General features: G+C 39.2%; 1 protein-coding gene across 1 annotated transcript in view; it reads left to right on the top strand.

Annotated features, from left to right (window-relative positions):
- Nucleotides 1–18,086, top strand: part of Ptchd1 (patched domain containing 1) — a 59,382-nt gene that overhangs the window by 606 nt on the left and 40,690 nt on the right. The window lies entirely within an intron of this gene.

Raw genomic sequence — 18,086 nt, 5'->3', positions numbered from 1 at the left:
CCTGCACTGTCGCCGCTGCCACCCCGCAGCTGCTGCAACAGTTGGGGCGGCGGCGGCCACAGTGCTGTGGTCGGTGCTCTTGTTTTGGGTGCAGTGGGCTTGGGGGCGGGGAGGCTTTGGGGTAACTGGGCCAAGAACAAGCGGAACAGACAAGACATTCAAGAAAGTCCCGCTACTTGAGAACAAAATACTATGCTCTGTGTGTGTGTGTGTGTGTGTGTGTGTGTGTGTAGGAGGGGAGATTCAGAGATCCGTTGTCCCCAATTTTTTCGCCCTTCCTTTACCTCCTCCCGGTAGTGTTTTGGGAAGGGTTGCTTGGGAGGGTAGAGAGAGATGTGAAGAATGTGAGACGGAATGGGGAGGAAAATGCCCCCCCACCCACCCACCCAGAAAAGAAAGTGTGGTCCCTGGCGAGAACGGGGCAGCCCTGCTGCCCTTTCGTTCCAGAACAAGGTAGCCATATCTGTATTTGGGGGTAGGAAATGATGTTTGTAATTCGTAGTTACTTGATCTTTCACAGTAGCTCCTGTCCTTTGAAATGCAAAAACTTCTTTGGGAAAAGAGGGAACCAATCGATCTACTTTTATTTGGGTGCATTTGAGCATAGGGGTGAGGGGCAGAACCAGGAGGGTGAAGGCAGAGAGGGCTGTGTGGCCCTGAGAAGAGCACAGGAAACCAAGCAGTGGATTAGAGGGTGACACTCACAGAAACTGGTTGTGCCATCAGCCCGAGGTGGGAATTTGATGTGAAAAGTGAGGTTAATGATGATAACTTTCAAGAAGTTCTTAAGAAAAGCAGAGGAGCGAGGTAGAGATTGGACAGTGGCGATCATGAGGGAGAAAAGCAAAAATAGGTGAGAATGTTCCATCTGAATCCTCAGTGAGGACCACGGGTTTGTTTACTTCAGATTCTCTTCTGGGGAGGTAGATAGGAAGCAGTCCCAGTTGAGACTGGTGCTGAGGAATGGAAGGTGCTGGTTTTGTGTGGGTCTCTGATTCAGATCTGGGACTAGAAGCCCTTTAGGTTTCTGGTCTACTTATCCCAAGGGGCTCCAGCTACTTGGGGGACCTGTTAGTCCTCTTTTCCTCTCCAGATAACCTTTTATCCTCAGAGACAAGCTAATTTCCCTCTATTATTTCTCTCCTTGCTCTGTTTGTTGATATGTTATCAATCAACAATTAGTAAAGAGGGAAATCTGGCTGGGGATTCATGGGATTAGGACCTTCCCACATTGAGTAGCTCATGATATTTTTAATGGCACACAAATCAGCACACACACTCGATTATTGCAGAATCTTATTAACATTAATCCTGAGATGCTTTTTCTTGTGATTATACTTCCAACGTCAAAGTATTTTTTCAACACTTCACTGAGCATATTTTGACACAGATAAATACTGCTCCAAATGCTTCCCCAAGAAAACAGGTAGTAGATTCATCACAGGCTTAAGGAAACTATAATTTAACCAGTTTTGACAGTTGGAAATGTCTCATTTTTGATGGATACTCTAGTAAGTGATGTTTCTCTTTGTTTTTTTTTTCCCCTGAGGAGGTGTTTCCATTGACTTCCCCCCCCCCAACAAATCATCATGCCACTGTGACGGGCAGTCACCAGTTACATTCACTCTCAAGGTTAATGAGACATCAACAGGCACATCAGATCTTTTAAAAAAAAAAACAACTGGATTCTTTTTCCCTATTTGATTTTGATCAGTCCATGATAGAAAAACATAGGAATATTGCACTGAAGAGAGGGAAGCTGGCTTTGCCTACATGTCTAAAGGGCAGTTTTAAAGGACAGTAGTCAAGTCAGTCGACCGCTTAAAAGAAATGAGATATTTTTTCATGTTCTGGGTATAAGGGTATTATCAAAACCAAACTAAATAGTGACCATAACTCATTTCTAGCTGATGGCTTTCTGTTCAAATAAGTTCATAAAGCTTATAAAAACCCATATTTATGAAACCCAGTGAATTTCCTTTGGTTTTAAATTATATACCCATTTTTTCTTTCTACATCCAACCCCTATTTTTGGTAGGTGTGGTACAGGGGGTAGGAAAATGGACCTTCAGTCGTCATGGTAATTTAAAGTGTGGGAGTGAACATTTATTTTTTTCCATTTAAAGACAAGATGACTTGTCCTTTACAAAAGGTGTTAGGAGTGAAAGAGTCATGGTTATTGCTGTTACTAGTGTTATTCTGATACTTCATTGCTGGTATCAAGGATAGCACCTACAGATAACATTGTACACAACACCAGTCTTTGCCTGTTTTATGGCATCACATTGAAGTAAAATCAAACAGAGGATAAGCAAGGTTTGAGGCTTTCTCAGGACTACCAAACTGGAGGAGGTAACTTGTAAGGCTGTGTAGGGTATCTGAAGCATAATGTCTTGGAGGTTGTACCTATTCAATGAAGGAGATCCTCCTTCCAATATTAGTATAGCTATTTGCTGACCAAAAACAGACTAAGAGGGGGTAATGACAAGAAAAGAAACCTCACAAAAAGCAGGGTGACTTTTTAAAAAAAACATAATTGAGAGTATCACAGGAAAAATATCTATGTTTGAAAATGCCACTGATCCTTACTCAAAGGTGCTTTTCAAATTTGTGCAAATGAGTAAGTGATGTTATTACCACACTTCTGTGACCCTGTAGTGTAGGATTACCCCATATTATGAGGTGTGACTCTCCCTAGCAAAGGTTTCCTCTGAAGGCTATGAGGCAAAACTTTAATTAGGAGCCTGATGGTGCAGGAAGGGTTCAGCCCTTAATTTCTTTAAATTCTTTAAATAAATGTTGATCTTCAAAAGTCTTTATTTCACTAAAAAATTAAATTTAACTCATTGTGTCTTTTAACAGAAAATCCATGATGTTCATCTTAGCAAATTTCAAAGTAGGACCTCACAAGTATTATGACTAGTTTCTTCATGATCACCTAAAATGAATTTGAAGAAGTTCCCACTGATAATCGACCAAGATAGTACTTGATTTATTCCAGAATCATCCCTGTAAAATGAAAAATCAGTGTGGCTGATTCTTTATGATAATGTTATCACCTTTATACTACTTCACAGGTTATAAACACATAGGATGTTTAAATGTACTAGGAAGAGTGCTGTTATCCTATTTTACAAATGAAGAAAAAAGTACTCCTTAGAAATTAGCTGGAGAAAAAAACAAGGACAGAACCAGGACTGGGACATGTAGGGTTTTAGACTCCAAGCCCAGTGCTTTTTTTTTTTTTTTTACTATAACCTACTGCCTCTCATTTGATAAACTAATTGAATGATTTAAAATGTACTTTTTTGTTATCCAGGTGAAGTATACTTGACCAAAGTCTCCTATCCCATCCAATACTGCTGTCCTAACCAGGGTAATTAGATGATGAGGACATTTTTCTTGGCAGATTTGTCTAGTGTTCATGAAAATGTACGTATAGAAACTCCAAGCACACAAAGTAAAGCATTAGATATGTGTAATTGGCAATATACAATATTTTACTGGAAAACAATCTCTGGATGATTGAACATAGCTGTTTTACTACTGAAGTGCTGTTCATCAGCAGGGGTCCAGGTGGATTCAAGCCTAGGACATCATACAGTCCCTGGCAAATAGTAGCTACTTAATAAATACTTGTTGAATAGACCTTCCCTAGTTTACTAAAACATTATGTGATGAATAAAGAAAATTCTATAGAAGCTACTTTGAAATGTATTTTCAAAATGACATTTTTTTAAATTTTTATAATTTTACAGGAAGTTTCTGGGATTTTCTATTTCCAAAACATCATTTTTTCTTCCTTAATACCCTCTGTAGTCATATAGAAATATACTTTGGTTTTAAAAATGGGTAGGAGCATTTCCTTCATACAATGTCCTCTTCTTGAGGAATCTCATAGGATGTTTAATTCCAAACCAAGGGCAGGATACATCCTCACCAAGGAGACATTTTTCTATTTACTAAGGAATCTCATTTTGTTCAGATACTGAATTTCTGTTTTATTTAAGCTGTTTATGTTTAAATACATTAAACAGAATTAAACTGCAACAAGGTTAACAGAATTTAACTTAGACTTGTTTAAATCAGGCTTTCCAAGAATGGTAGCCTAAATGCTGTCTTAGGCTCACTCACAAAGACCCAGTAGCTAGATCCCAGTTTTTCCAAATACTGTCAACACTTTAAATCATTATGGAAATTACCACTATTTGCTAATCTATGGATTAGCAAATTCCAACCTAACTTTGAGCCTGAATGAGCTTTTACATTTTTAAAAGATCATAACAAAAAAAGTGTACGCAGCAGAAACTATATGGGGCTCATAGCACCTAAAATATTTATTATCTGGTTCTTTACATATAAAGTTCTTATGTCATATTCCAAAAGTCCATTACTGGAACCATTTTAGGATGTTAATAGTGCTAAAAATAACCTGTAAGATAATAATTCTAAACTGATCGTGCCCTTCAGGGGACATTTGGCAATGCCTGTAGACATTTTTGGTTGCCACAATAATGGTCCAAGGCTGTACTACTGGCTTCTAGTGAGAAGAGGCCAGAGATGCTGTTAAACATCCTGTAATTATCCCCAGAACAAAGGATCCTCTGGCCCCAACAGTGGCAAGGTGGAGAAACCTTCCCCCTTATGTGTTTTCTTTTGTTTTTATTAGGATTTTTTCAGCTACACAAATTATATAAAATGAAAAAAATGCCAAAACAGCAGTTCACATGCAAAAATCTTACAGAACTTTGGAGACAAATACTGCAACCTCTGAGGTGATGCAGTTGGGCAGACACCAAAGTTTCCAGTGTAATCTTCCCTAATGTGGTTATTTTGTTCCCTCCTATAACTCGGTCCCTTTTGGTCTAATCGCACCTGCTAAAGAGGAACCCAAGAAACCGAATGCAGTTTAACTGCCTGAATAGCAAAGTAGCTGAACTGACACTAGCCTTTGAGACTTGTCAGGTCGTAAAGTAAACATTATCAGCACACCTAAGAGGTTGCCCACTTAGGCCAGGCTTCTGACAGTGTTTAAGACCCCACTGTGAGTAGTGACCTATCGAGAAGGCAGGAGGCAGCAGATTGTTGCCTAGTCCAGCTGCTCTGCTTTTCTGAGTATAAAATGACAAAAGAAGAGCTTGCATCCAAGGAACATAGAATCAAAGAACCTTAGGTTTTGAAGGCACCTTGAAGGTCATCTCCGCAGATGCTGATGCTAGAATCTGCTCTTGGCATCTCAGGGTGCTTTGTCTAGTGGCAGGTGCTGTGATGTCTTGGGCAGTCCAGTCCCTTCTGTGAGTTATCCAGGTAAAAGATACTTTTAGAAAAGATTGAGCCAAGGCTTGAAAGGGCAGCATTCGTGCATTTTGTCTGGCCAGTCAATTGCCTTTTGCACATTATTTTTGCACTAGGGGAAAATTAAGATGAGATTTAGGTCACATCCCATTCTCCTTTCATTTCATAGGAGGCATCCAAATAATCTAAATACAATCCCATCCTAATGCGATCTGACTTTTAAGTACATCGCATTTGTGTGACTTGTATCTCATATGCCCCCACCCCCCCACTCATCTCATTTAGATTTGAGGAGCACTCTTCTACTCGTGCAGGCATAAGCATTTTGGACAAATTTTGGTTATTCTGCTTATTTAAACTTGAAATTTCAATATGAAGTCATAAGAAAAAGCTCAATTTTCAATGGCTCATGGGATCTTGATAAATGTGATATTAGAATTAAGGCCAGGGGCCAGTAGCTAAGCTAATCCTAGCTACTCAGGAGGCAGAGATTAGGAGGGTCGCAGTACGAACCTAACCTGAGCAAATCGTGAGAACCTATCTCGAAAAAGCCCTTCACAAAAAAGGGCTGGTAGAGTGGTTCAAGGTGTAGGCCCTGAGTTCAAGCCCCAGTACTGCAAAAAAAAAAAAGAATTAGGAAAAGGATGATTATTTTTCAAGTGGACACAAAAATGGAACCTTCAGGACTCATCAGACCTACAAACCTTGAGCATTTAACTAACAACTCCTATGAGAAGTAAGCTAACAGAAATTGTTTTCTTCCTGAGAGGTTGTAGCATCCCTTGGCACAAGATCTAGGGAAATGTGAGATGTGGGTAAGCTGATCAACTTTGACTTGGTGGGATGTGACATCTGGTACCTAACTTTGGGGCTCGGTGTGAGCCCCAAGTGATACTCAAGGTAGGCTTAAAGTAGACTTTTGAAGTCACCTGCTTGGTAGTACATCACAGCAAGCAGGCCTGTCTGCAGCACTACCTGTGTCTCTGCCACATACCCGGAAGGCCACAGAACTACTGAGGAATCCTGCCAGACTGATTTAATGACCGGCAGGGGAGGTGAGTAATCTCTAACCTTTAAAAGACAAAAAAAAAAAAAAAAGAGGAAATCAACACCAGTTGTTATTTCATATGGGAAGTCCTGAATAATATGTCATAATATGTCATGCCTTCAACTTTAGATTTCATATTTTGAACAAAAGGAGATAATGGGGGAATAGAGAAGTTATTTTTATCTTCTTGCTGTCTAAGAAATCCTCTTGAGAATATGGTTTCTGGTATTTTAAAAGATCCTCTTTGTTAGATCTTCTACTTTAGATTTAACTCTTAGACTCTGAGTACAGTCAAGATGAGGATTTAGTTGAGTGTAAAGCAGTTATCCTGGGAGGTGATATCAGAAAATGCTGGTAGAGGAGTGGGAACTAAAATAGCGAGTAGCAGGACGCCAATTAGGGGAGCATTATCAAGGAAGTGGCCACTGTGGGCAACCAGGGCTCGTTTTCACTGGAGAACTCTGGGAGACACTATACAACATGTGCCTGAGAAATCTCAACTGTGTAAAGAAGCTGGTTATTTATTCCCCAACTCCAGCCAATGTGTCTGCAGATGGGGACAATAAACCACAGGCATTTCTATATGCTGAATTTTATCCCTATAATCAGATTTTTTTAAGCCTCAGAGCACTACAGTTGTTTGCAGGAACTGACCTTGGCATGTGGAGGTGAGTGTGCACTGAGAGGGTATGGGGGAGAATCTAAGAGTGTCTGTCCTAAGAGTCTTATACACCCAACCAGAGTTATACATTTAGGTATTTAGGGCCCAGTTCCTAGAAGATATCCATCCCTTTGTTCAACTAGATAGCTGTGACCCCATCCCCATGAAGTTTATGGTCATGATCCAGCTTAGCTGTTTAGTTGTTCTTGACTTTGACGGAAACCACTAGATTCTGGTAAAGATGATTCCAAACAGGGCCTAGATACCACCAGGACATGTGATTTTAAATGCTGAACTTCCACATTTGAGTGGCACATATCTTGCCACTATCTCATTAATGAATTCAGATATCTATAGGCCTCCATCTCATAGCCCCTATCTTTACACATCTACTGTTGTTTTTGTCCCTAGAATGTACTTTCTCTTCCCTTTAAGGTCTGACTCACATGCCTCCTACTTACGAGGTTTTCTCAGATTCATGGTTTCTTCTCTCTCTTAAATCTACTTGGCTTTCACTTGCAGACACATTCTTTAATGCTTAACTGTAGACCAGTAGATGATTTGCTGTATGACCTTGTTATAGTTTCTCTTCAAGGGCAGTAATGATGTCTGATACTGCTAAAATGTCTCCTAGAATGTGTGGAGCATGCAGCAGGTGCTTAATAAATTGTTGCTGGTTGATTGCTTAGAGAATGGGAAACATGCTCTCCCTCACTATTGATTTATTTGGGTTAAATTTATTTTTGCCTGGTAGCATGACTATGTGATTTCTTTAGATCTAACTTCATTTTTCATCCTTGACAAATCTTGGTTTCAAAGTTGTTGATAAGCATCCATTCTGCTTCCAGATCTGCTGGCATTTACTTTAGATAAGGAGAAGGTCTTAGAAAACCAAGCATCTGACCACTTCCTCTAGTCTAAGTACAGTTAATGAAGACATAGACTTGACCTTAGTCCCCATTGAGCAGTCCATTTGCTTGTGAGAAGGTGGAGCACCCTGCAGCTCTCAATGAGTACTCTGGAAGTCAACTCTCTGTGCTACACATACCCTTATTTTCTTGAAGTAAAATCTAAAAATACTGGCCACACCCATACTAAAATGTAAGCATGAAATACACTTTTAAAAAAGAAATACAGGTGGATTTCCCAGCCATAGCATTAGTGTTCAAAAGATCACCATCCCAATGATACTTAGCCCTGTTCTTCTTAGGAGTAAGCCCAAGGTAACAAAAAGTATTGTTCTAAGAGGTGAACCTGAAAAAATGATAACAGTACAAAATCAGCATATCTCTGTGAATTTAATGAAAACACTAGAACTATTGATTTTCATCTTCAAAGGTGAATATTCTTTTACCTTTTCCATGAAGTTCTCCTGCTGCTACTAATACCATGGTTTTGTCAGTTTCTTCCAGTTGTCTCAAGAACAAAAATGTATCACTGATATAAAGTTATCAATATAAGTGATCAAAATATCTTTGTGATATTGTATCTTTGTGATATAGTACCTTAATTTTATGGGGTTTGAGGTGTTGGCTTTTGTTTTTGTTTTTGCTGTGGATCTAGGCAAGTAGTCACATTGAGTAAAGTTTATTTTATTGCACTTGGACTTTTTAACCTGAACACACATCACCAGGGCTTCTTGCTAAAATACAGATTCTAGTTCAGTGGGTCTGGGATGGGACCCACCAGTCTGCATTTCAAAGAAGCTCTCAGATAATACCGATGCTACTAATCAGCAGACCACCCTTTGAGTACCAAGGCTCAGATTTAGCTGGATTTGGAATCAAGCAAGCCAAGTTCAAGTCCCAGCTCTCCTAAGTCTATGACTTTGGATAAGTCACCTAACCTCCTTGAAAAGCAGGTGGTTCCTCTTTGCACTGGGTGGAATTACATCTCCTTCACCCACTTAGTAAGAATACAAGGAGATAAGGTATGTGAGGTACTGAATAATCATAGCCTTCTGTAGGTTGTGTTATCATTACTATTTGCTTTGAAAATGACTGCTATTTCCTCATACTTGCCAGCTTTTTCAGAGTGATTATTGACTGTTGAGTAAATACACATGTAGGCATTTTTTTCTTTGATCCAACAGGCAATAATGGGTGCTTGATCTACATTCTCAATACTCAGATTGGCTATTTGTTGGTCTTTAATGACTCCATCTGAGTCATTACAGGATGATTGGATTCATCCTACTGCTGAGCACACAGCTCCTCCAGCAGAAAGTTCTTAGGAAAGCAGAGCTGTTGATGATGGGTCTGGTTGCTTTGCATTCCAGCTTATCAAGATTGTTTTCTCTGGGCTCAGAACCTCCTGTTCATGCTTGACAGGGCTTTGCATACAAAGGAAGCCTTCAGTTCCTGCCTAGTGAGGTGCCTTTGGAATTAAAAGCTCTGGGATGCTGTGGGCAATGGTTTCAAGGTTCTCTTCACCACTCTGCACAGTATGCCAAAGAAAGGGATTCTCCAGCAATTTAGGTGAGAAGGTTGATAATTCTCCTCTCACTTAATTTATATAACTACAGGGTTTCCCTGGGAAGCCTTGCCCACATAAGTAGATCTGCAAGCACTTCAAAGGAAAGTGTGTTGTCAGAATTGCCACAGATCTGAAACAGGAAAAGTGACAATTGTAAAGCTCTTTGAAACTGAAATATTGTAAAATTTTGCTGACTCTGGATTTTGATCATTTAGGTCAGTGCACTTCTCCACTCACCCCTTTTCAAAATTTCTTTTCTATAGGATTCTAAAAGAAATCAATAATTAGGCTCCAAATCAAATCCACCAAAGAAGATTCTTCTGCCTACCTTGTTTCTTCAAACAAAACTAGCCTCAGCAGGGTGTGGTGGTACATGCCTGTAATCCCAGCTTTTTGAGGAGTAGAGGCAGGAGGATTAAGAGTTTGAGACCAGCTTTGTGCAGTGGCAGTATCATAGCCACTGAGATTCATCCAAGGCGCAATTATAATAAGAGGTAGGGAGGAGAATAATAAAAGGGGTTAAACTGAACAAAGTACAGTATATTTACAGCTGTAATTTATGGAGAAACCCCTTTGAACACGGACTTTGGAGTTAAAAATGAGGGATCGGACTGTAAAATAGGTTCTGTGAGGGGGTAGATACTTGTGGAGGAAGGAGGGTGAATGAAGGGGATAAAGGAGAGTGAATATGGTTGATGTACTTTATATAAACTTATGAAATAGAATAATGAAACCTTTTGCAATTAAGTAGGGGGACGGGATGAGGGAACGAGGTGGTAGGATGAACCTGACCAATGTACAATGTAAGCGTATCCAGAATTGTCACAATTAATCCCTCCTTTACAACTAATGAATGCTAATAAAAATGCTTTGAGGGGAAAAAAGAGTTTGAGGCCAGTCAGGGCAAAGTTAGAAAGACCTATGTCAAAAACTAAAGCTGGGTGTGGTGGTACACACTTGTAATCACAGCTACTAGAGAGGCACAGTTCAGGAGGATCTAGATTTGAGGCTAGCCCAGGCAAAAAGTTAGCAAGACCCTATCTCAACAAATGCTGGGCATGGTGGTTCTCACCTGACATTCCAGCTATGGGAAAAGTGGTGATAGGGGGATCATGGTCCAAGGCTGGCCCTAGGCAAAAACACAAGACTGTATCCAAAAAATAACTAAAGCACAAAAGGGCTGGGGACATGGCTCAAGTGGTTTAGTGCCTGCCTAGCAAGCACAAGGCCCTGGGTTCAATCCCTAGTAATGAAAAAACTAGCCTCAGTGTGAGGGTTAGCAGTGCTTCTCAAGTTTGAATATGCTTTCAAATTCCTTGGGAATATCTATGAACATGCAAAATCTAATTCAGCAGGTTTAGGACAACCAGCCTAAAGTTCTGCCCTTCTAATAAGCTCCAGCGATGTTGATGTTGCTGGCCTGTGGACCAAACTTTAAGTAGACCAGTGAATTATTGGACCCAGGGAACCTTGCTTTGTATGTCCTGACTACATACTCAGTGCTATTAATTGCCTCCATAAGCTAAAGCAGTGCCTGTCCAGCTTGAGTGAATAGCCCCTGGAATGCTTGTCCGTGCTGCTCCATGGACCACACTTTGAGAGCATGGTATAAAGTATCCTACTAATTAGCTGCCAGATTAATTCCAAAAAGGCAGTCTCTCCCTGTAGAAGCTGGCCAACAGATATAAATGGGGTGCAAAAGTTATTTGTTGAGCAGTTAATTCTGAATGATACTGTAATAGCTGTTGTGCAAAAGGTGCTATATAAATTGGAATATTTAAAGTTTGCAGTGTAAAGCAGGAATGTCAAAGAGGTCTGCTGTGCTGCTACCTGTCTGAAGGTGCTAGCACTCAGTCAAGGGACTGAGTAGAAGAAAGGACACTCTGAGTTAGAGGAAGAGAAATCACTCCTCACCCCCACCCACACACACCCCCAACCACAGACATGGTTGCCAAAGCTTCCTTTCTTCCAAAGACTTCCCACACTGGTCACCTGCCCTTGCAGAAACTTCCCTTAAAGCAAACTAGAAGGTACAGCAGGCAGAAATAGGAACTACATGTTGAAAGACAAAATCAAGGACAGTAGAGGAATTTGAAGCTTCTAGTACCTATAGCTACCACAAACATTAAATACATCCTAACACCTAGATTAGCATAAATCCTCAATACAAAGGCCAATTTATCTCAGTTCCTTCTAACTGATACATGTCCAAATGTGGAAAAAAATTTATAAGACGTGCCAAAAGGAAAAAAATACATATAATCTAAACCAGACTCAGTTATGACATGGAGGTTAGAATTATCAAAGAGTTTAAAATAACTATGATTGTGGGTGGTAAGGGAGGGGGTGGGGGCAGGGAGGAGAAATGACCCAAGCATTGTATGCACATATGAATAATAAATAAATAAATAAAAGGAAAAAAAATTAAATTAAGGACTAAAATTATATTAAAAACAAAGATAATAAATATCCAAGATCCATCCCCTTATTATTTTACTGCATTATACTATTATGTACAATCTGGAGATTATTTACACCTGTTTTACCTATATAAAACTGTTAATCAACAACAACAAAAAAAATAAAATAACTATGATATGTTAAAGGCTTTAGTGGAAAAAGTAGACATCAAGAATAGATGGGTAATGTAAGTAGAGAAATGGAAACTCAGGATGAATCAAAAGGAAATGCTATACGGCTAGAGGTATGGTTCAAATGGTAGAGTGCCTGCTTTCCAAGTATGAGGCCTCAAGTTCAAACCCCAGTCCCACCAGAAAGAAAACCAGGAAATGCTAAAGATAAAAAAACACTATAACAGAAATGAAAACTGGTAGACATAACCCAGCCAGGGAATCAGTGAGCTTGAATATATGGCAATAGAGACTTAACAAACTTTAACACAAAACCCAAACAGAATATCTCAGAATATCAATGTCAAGAGGTACAACATACACATAATTGGAATACCAGAAAAGAGAAGACAATGAAGCAATAGTTATGTTTGAAGTAACAATGGCTGAAACCTTCCCAAATGAATGCATACATAAAACCACTGATTGGGGTAGCTCATAGAATACCAAGAAGTATAAGTGCCCATAAACCATACTCATGCTTATCATATTCATACTACAGAAAACCAAAAACAAAGAGAACATCTTGAAAGAAGCTTGGGAGAACACCTTACATACAGAGAAACAAGAATAAGAACGACAGCCTTATTTATCAGAAAAAAATATGAGCAAGAAGAGAATGGAGTAAAATCTTTAAAGGATTGAAAGGAAAAAAAAAACAACTTAAAATTCTATATCCTGAGAATCATGCTTCAAAGTGAAGGAGATAATAGAGACTTTCTTAGACAAAAACAGAGAATTCATTGCCAGCAGACCTGTCCTGCAAGAAATGTTAAAAGAAGTTGTTCAGGCAGAAGGAAAATGACATAGGTTAGAAACTTAGATCTACATAAAGAAGAGTATTGGAGAAGGATTAAATGAAGGTTAACTAAAATTTTTATTTTTCTTATTCTGAATGGATCTAAAAGATAACTGTTCCTTTAAAGCAATAATAATGTGTTGAATGGTAATAACTTGGATAAGTGAAATGAAATGGCAGTCATGTCATAAAGCATGTGAGGGAGGAAATGGCTCTTTTATCAGCACTACATGTGAAGCCATATAGTATATTATTTAAAGGTAAACTCAGATTAGGTATAAATGTGCATTGTGAGGGCTAGTGCAACCACTAAACATTTTTAGAGAAGTATAATTGACATACTGAGAGGAGACAAAATGCTCAATTAAAACCAGAGAAGGCAGAAAAAGAATGAAAAGATGTTACAGAACAATAACAATCACAGTAGATATTAAATATAACTATATCAATAATCAGGTTAAATGTGAATGGCATAAAAACAGTGACTGTCAGAGTGGATTATGAAAACAAAAATACAACTCTTATGTTGTCACAGGAAACCCACTGTAAAGACTTACACAGGTTGAAGGTAAAGGGATATAGAAAGATATGCCATGTTAATACTATTCAGAAGAAAGTTCAACTAGCTATATTATTTTCAGATAAAACTAACTTCAGAACTAGGAACATTATCAGGAATAAAGAGGGGGCATTACATAATGATTAAGGGATCAATTTTACAAGAAGACACAAAGATTCTAAGCATGTATGTACCCAACAACAGTGCATCAAAATACATGAGGCAAGAACTGATAGATCTGAAAAGGAGAAATAGATACATTCATTATTATAACTGGATATTTCAATATGCCTCTGTCAGCAATTGGTAGAATAAGCAGGCAGAAAATAGGGATATAGATGACTTAGACAGAGTAAGGGTAGGATATCTATTACTCTGGGAAGTGTCATGATCAGAGGAGTTTTATAAAGATAGCCCTTTTAGAAGTGTAGAGGTTAAATTGGACAATCAAGACACTGGCAATAAGGACACCCCCCCCCCTTTTCTCCATCCAGGAAGCTGCTGTAAGTCTGTAAACAAAAAAATTTGGAATAGGGCAGCTGTAGAAGGAGATGGTAGGAGTAAGGTTAGAGTACCATTTTCTAAAATATATTCTAAGAAAGTTCCCTTTGGTGCTACAATAAAATCAGGCTCTATGGCCAAGTAACTTTCACAAACAATACACATGGTATCCCCATATTGGGTCCCCATATTGAATATGCTGTATCATACTGAAGGCTCTATAAAATTCCTCTGTAAAGAAACCTATTTAACTCTGTGCCACTTAGCATTTATCAAAAATTATTTGATATGGACACTTTTTACTTTTTTGGTGACCCTATAAACATCTCTGGGAACTAATGAATTTCAGAACATACCCTAAAAATATGAGCCTGAAAATGGAGAGATGTGATCAATAAGTCTCAAGGATCCCTGGATCTGGGAATAAACTAAGGGAAAAGTGTGATTTTGGGCTTAGAAGTTTCCCACCTGGGTGAGTAGAAAGAGAGTAATACTGTTAACCATAACAGGAAACAGGTGGAAGAACAAATTTGGAGGAAAAGATTCAGCTGTTGGATATATACCAGTTGAAATAGTGCCATAACTTGTATTTGAAAATCTTCAGGAGGCAGATGGAAATTTGGATCTAGAGTTTGGTAGAGGTGAGGTGGTGTTGTGAGCTGGAGATTGGTCAGCATAAAGGTTAGAAATCAAACCACTGAAGTGGAATTCATTGTCCATTGAAAATTTATATGATCAGAATTTCCAGAAAGTGTTTTGAACCAAATATATAAATATGCAAATGTTGAACATTCAGTTAAAAGGAAAGTGAGAAGTCTATGTGGAGAGATAGGAGGAAAGTGTTAAATGATAGAAATCACCATAGGAGAGAAAGGAGGGTTTCAGTCACGGAAACCTTTGTTTGCCAGGTACATAGTAGGGAGTACAGGAGTAAAGAAAGCATGCCCAGGCCTCGAGGGAACATCCTGGAATCTCATGTGAATCTCAATATGCTTAATCATATCAGATATTAAGTCTTTTGACTTTTATTATTGATTTTACTGTGTGTATCTGCTGAGAGTTTATGAAGATGGAGATTGAAAAGTACTGAATTTATCTTCCTAGAAGTCATTATTGAGTTTTGATTGAATGCTGAGATAGAGTCTAGACTGGAGTGGTTTATGAGTGAGTGGGAGGTGTGGAATTTAAATTAACAAGCATGCATTACTTTTTTGGTTCATTTTTTGAGAAAAGGTCTCACTAGTAGTTCAGGCTGGCCTCAAACTCAACATCCTCTTGCGTCAGCTTCCTTATTGCTGGGATTACAGAAGCATACCACCACACCTGGCATGAGTTACTTTTTGAAATGTAATTGGAGACAACAAATGTAAAGGGCTCCTTAAATAATTGGAGATGTGGTGAAAGTCAGAAGGGATATGCAGTAAATGAGGCCTTTTTAAAATATGAGAGAGACATGAGCATATCCCTTCATGGGAAGGGATTAGTAGAAAGATTTGAGAATGTGGGAGAAAAGAAGATAAGCTATACTAAGTAAGAAGGAAAAGAAATCTGGAAGCTGATGAAAAGAATTGACCTTAGAGGCTTTGATTTTTATAGATGGGAAGGATGGGGGCAAATGTAGGTATTTTTATGGATATGGTAGCAGCAAATTGAGGGTAATTTCTATGTGATGGCTTGAATTTTCTCTGCAAGATAGATAACGAGGTCAGCATCTTAAAATGAGTCTTGTCAATTGCTAAAGGGAAAATTCTAGTATCTGTGGGCTTGGGGACCAATTGACAAGAGAAGGAGAAGAGACTAGGTAGTGATGCGGAAGCAACTCTTTCATGCAATTTGAGTATGAAAGCAGGAGACAGTCTCTCCTTCCCAGTTGTTTCAAGGTAAGCAGTAGCATAGAGAAGAATTTGAAATGGACATGAAGCAAGCTGAGAGTGTTCACACAGGATATAGAGGGAAGGATTTCCTAAATCCAAGAGTTTTGGGTAGCTGAATAGCTCATCAGAAGAGACTGAAATAACCTAGAATGGCTTAAATAGAGGTTGAAATGGTGTGACCTTCAAATTACATCATATGCCTCAGTGGTTCTCAACTGTGGCTACATGTTAGAATCAACAGAGGAATTCAAATATACCATGCCAGACCTCACACCATTAATTCTCATTCCATTGGCCTAAAACCAAGGTGACCTATTTTAAATGTGATCCCACAGACTGGCAGCATGTGCATCCCCTGGGACCTTTTTACTAAGACTTTCAGGCTCCACCCAGACCTACAGAATCAGAATCTGTATTTTAGTAAGACCCGCAGTTGATTTATATATATTAGAGTCTGAAAAATGCTGGACATTTTTCTAGCACAGTCTAGAGTGGAACCCAAACATGGCCACTTTTTTGAAGCTTGGCTGGGAGATTCTTAGATGCAACCCGTGAGACCTACTGTTGGAGAGAAAAGATCACTTTTAAATGTCATTAAGCTCACCTCCTAATGAAATTTCATAGCATTCTACAACCCCCCCCAAACAAAGTACATCTAAGAAAACTTGTGAAATCCAAATAAGGCCTGTAGGTGATAGTACTGTATCAAAGTCAGTTTCATTGTTTTGGTAATGTACTATGGTTATGCAAGATGTTGCTATTAGGAGAAGCTGGGTGAAGAATACATAGGAACTCTTTATATTTGTGACTTCTTGTAAGTCTGTAACTGTTTTAAAATAAAAAGAAAAAATTTTAAGCTAAGAGAGATCCTGCCTAGGATGAGATGCAGCAGTTCTCCATCATCATCATTCATTGAGAGGGGAGCCATTGGAGGATTTAAGGCAAAGAGAAGATAGGTTGTGTTGCAGAAAAATAAATCTGGTGGTGGTAGAAAGGGTAGAGTTAAGGCAAAAAGAGTCAGGAAGCTGTTTCTGTCATCTAGATCAATTAGAAGGGCTAGAACCATATCAGGAGCAATGGAAATGGAGAAAAGGATGAGTTTGAGAGATTTGGGAGGCATAACTGATATTTGATAATGGATTCAAGGGCTCTCAACCTCATCTCTGTGTTATAGTCTGCTAGGAAGCTTTATAAAATACAGAAGCTTGAACCCTTGCTGAGATATTCTGATTTGATGCTGTAAGGGTGGGCCCAGGTATTTGAGTTCGTGCAATTCCACAGGTGTCTCAAATGAGGAGGGTTAAGAGGTGCTGAAACAGAGGCTGCAGGAGTGGAAGTGGGAAGTGCAAATTAAGCCTCGCAGGTTTCAAAGTGCCTACCCATCAAAGGAGGAGGAGGAGGCAGCAAAGGCATAGCCAGGAAAAGTTCAGGAGGCAGCCCTTCCTCTTCCACTTGTTTAATGTTGAAAAAACTTGTAAAGCTTTGAGTTAAAATGTGTAAAGCCATAATCCTTGTAATCTAGCTGTCTTCCTATGGTCTATGTAAACAAATACATTTCTAAAAGAAAAATAAAACCACCTACTATAACCCTAGCTTACTAAAACACCTTTTTTATAGTTAACATCAAAGCCTGAAGTATATATACAAGGAAATCTCCAGGAGGCTGGACCACAGTGAGTGGTGAATTTTTTTGTTTTTACCGCTGTTTGTACCTCTGCATATTCTGGAAAGCCCCTCCCAACTTTTCTCCAAAAGTCCACACAGTTACTATTCCCATTGTCCTCCATGAAAGTCTTCCCTTTGGGGCTTGTTTTTTCTCCTGTGTGGCTTTCTTTTGAAATCCAGTCAAATACTGTAATAGGTGCATTGTGGCTGCTCCTGCCCCCAACCAGCCTGCAAAGCCTCCTCAGCAGTCACTGCTAAGAAACCCTGAGGTTGCACAGATTTTCTGAGAGCACCCATCCTGCCCTCACACAGTAAGTGGGAAGCAGCAGTCAATGACTGATAGACTGTCTATTACAGGGCGATCTGCCAAAGCCATGAGTCTCCACTTAATAAAAATAATCTGAGGCCTCCCTGGCCTCAGGGTTATGATCCTCTTTCCTCCTGCCTCTCCCTCCTAAGAAGCTAAGATTATAGGCATGTGCACCACACCCAACCATTATCCATTTCTTTTTTCTTTGCTTTTGCTTTTTTTTTTTTTTTTTTTTTTTTTTTGCAGTACTGGTATTTGAACTCTGGGCC

The sequence above is a fragment of the Castor canadensis genome, chromosome X (genome assembly GCF_047511655.1).
Source record: "Castor canadensis chromosome X, mCasCan1.hap1v2, whole genome shotgun sequence".
In the NCBI taxonomy this organism is placed as follows: domain Eukaryota; kingdom Metazoa; phylum Chordata; class Mammalia; order Rodentia; family Castoridae; genus Castor; species Castor canadensis.
Note: the sequence above shows the minus strand (reverse complement) of the source record. Positions and strands in the feature narration are given on the sequence as shown.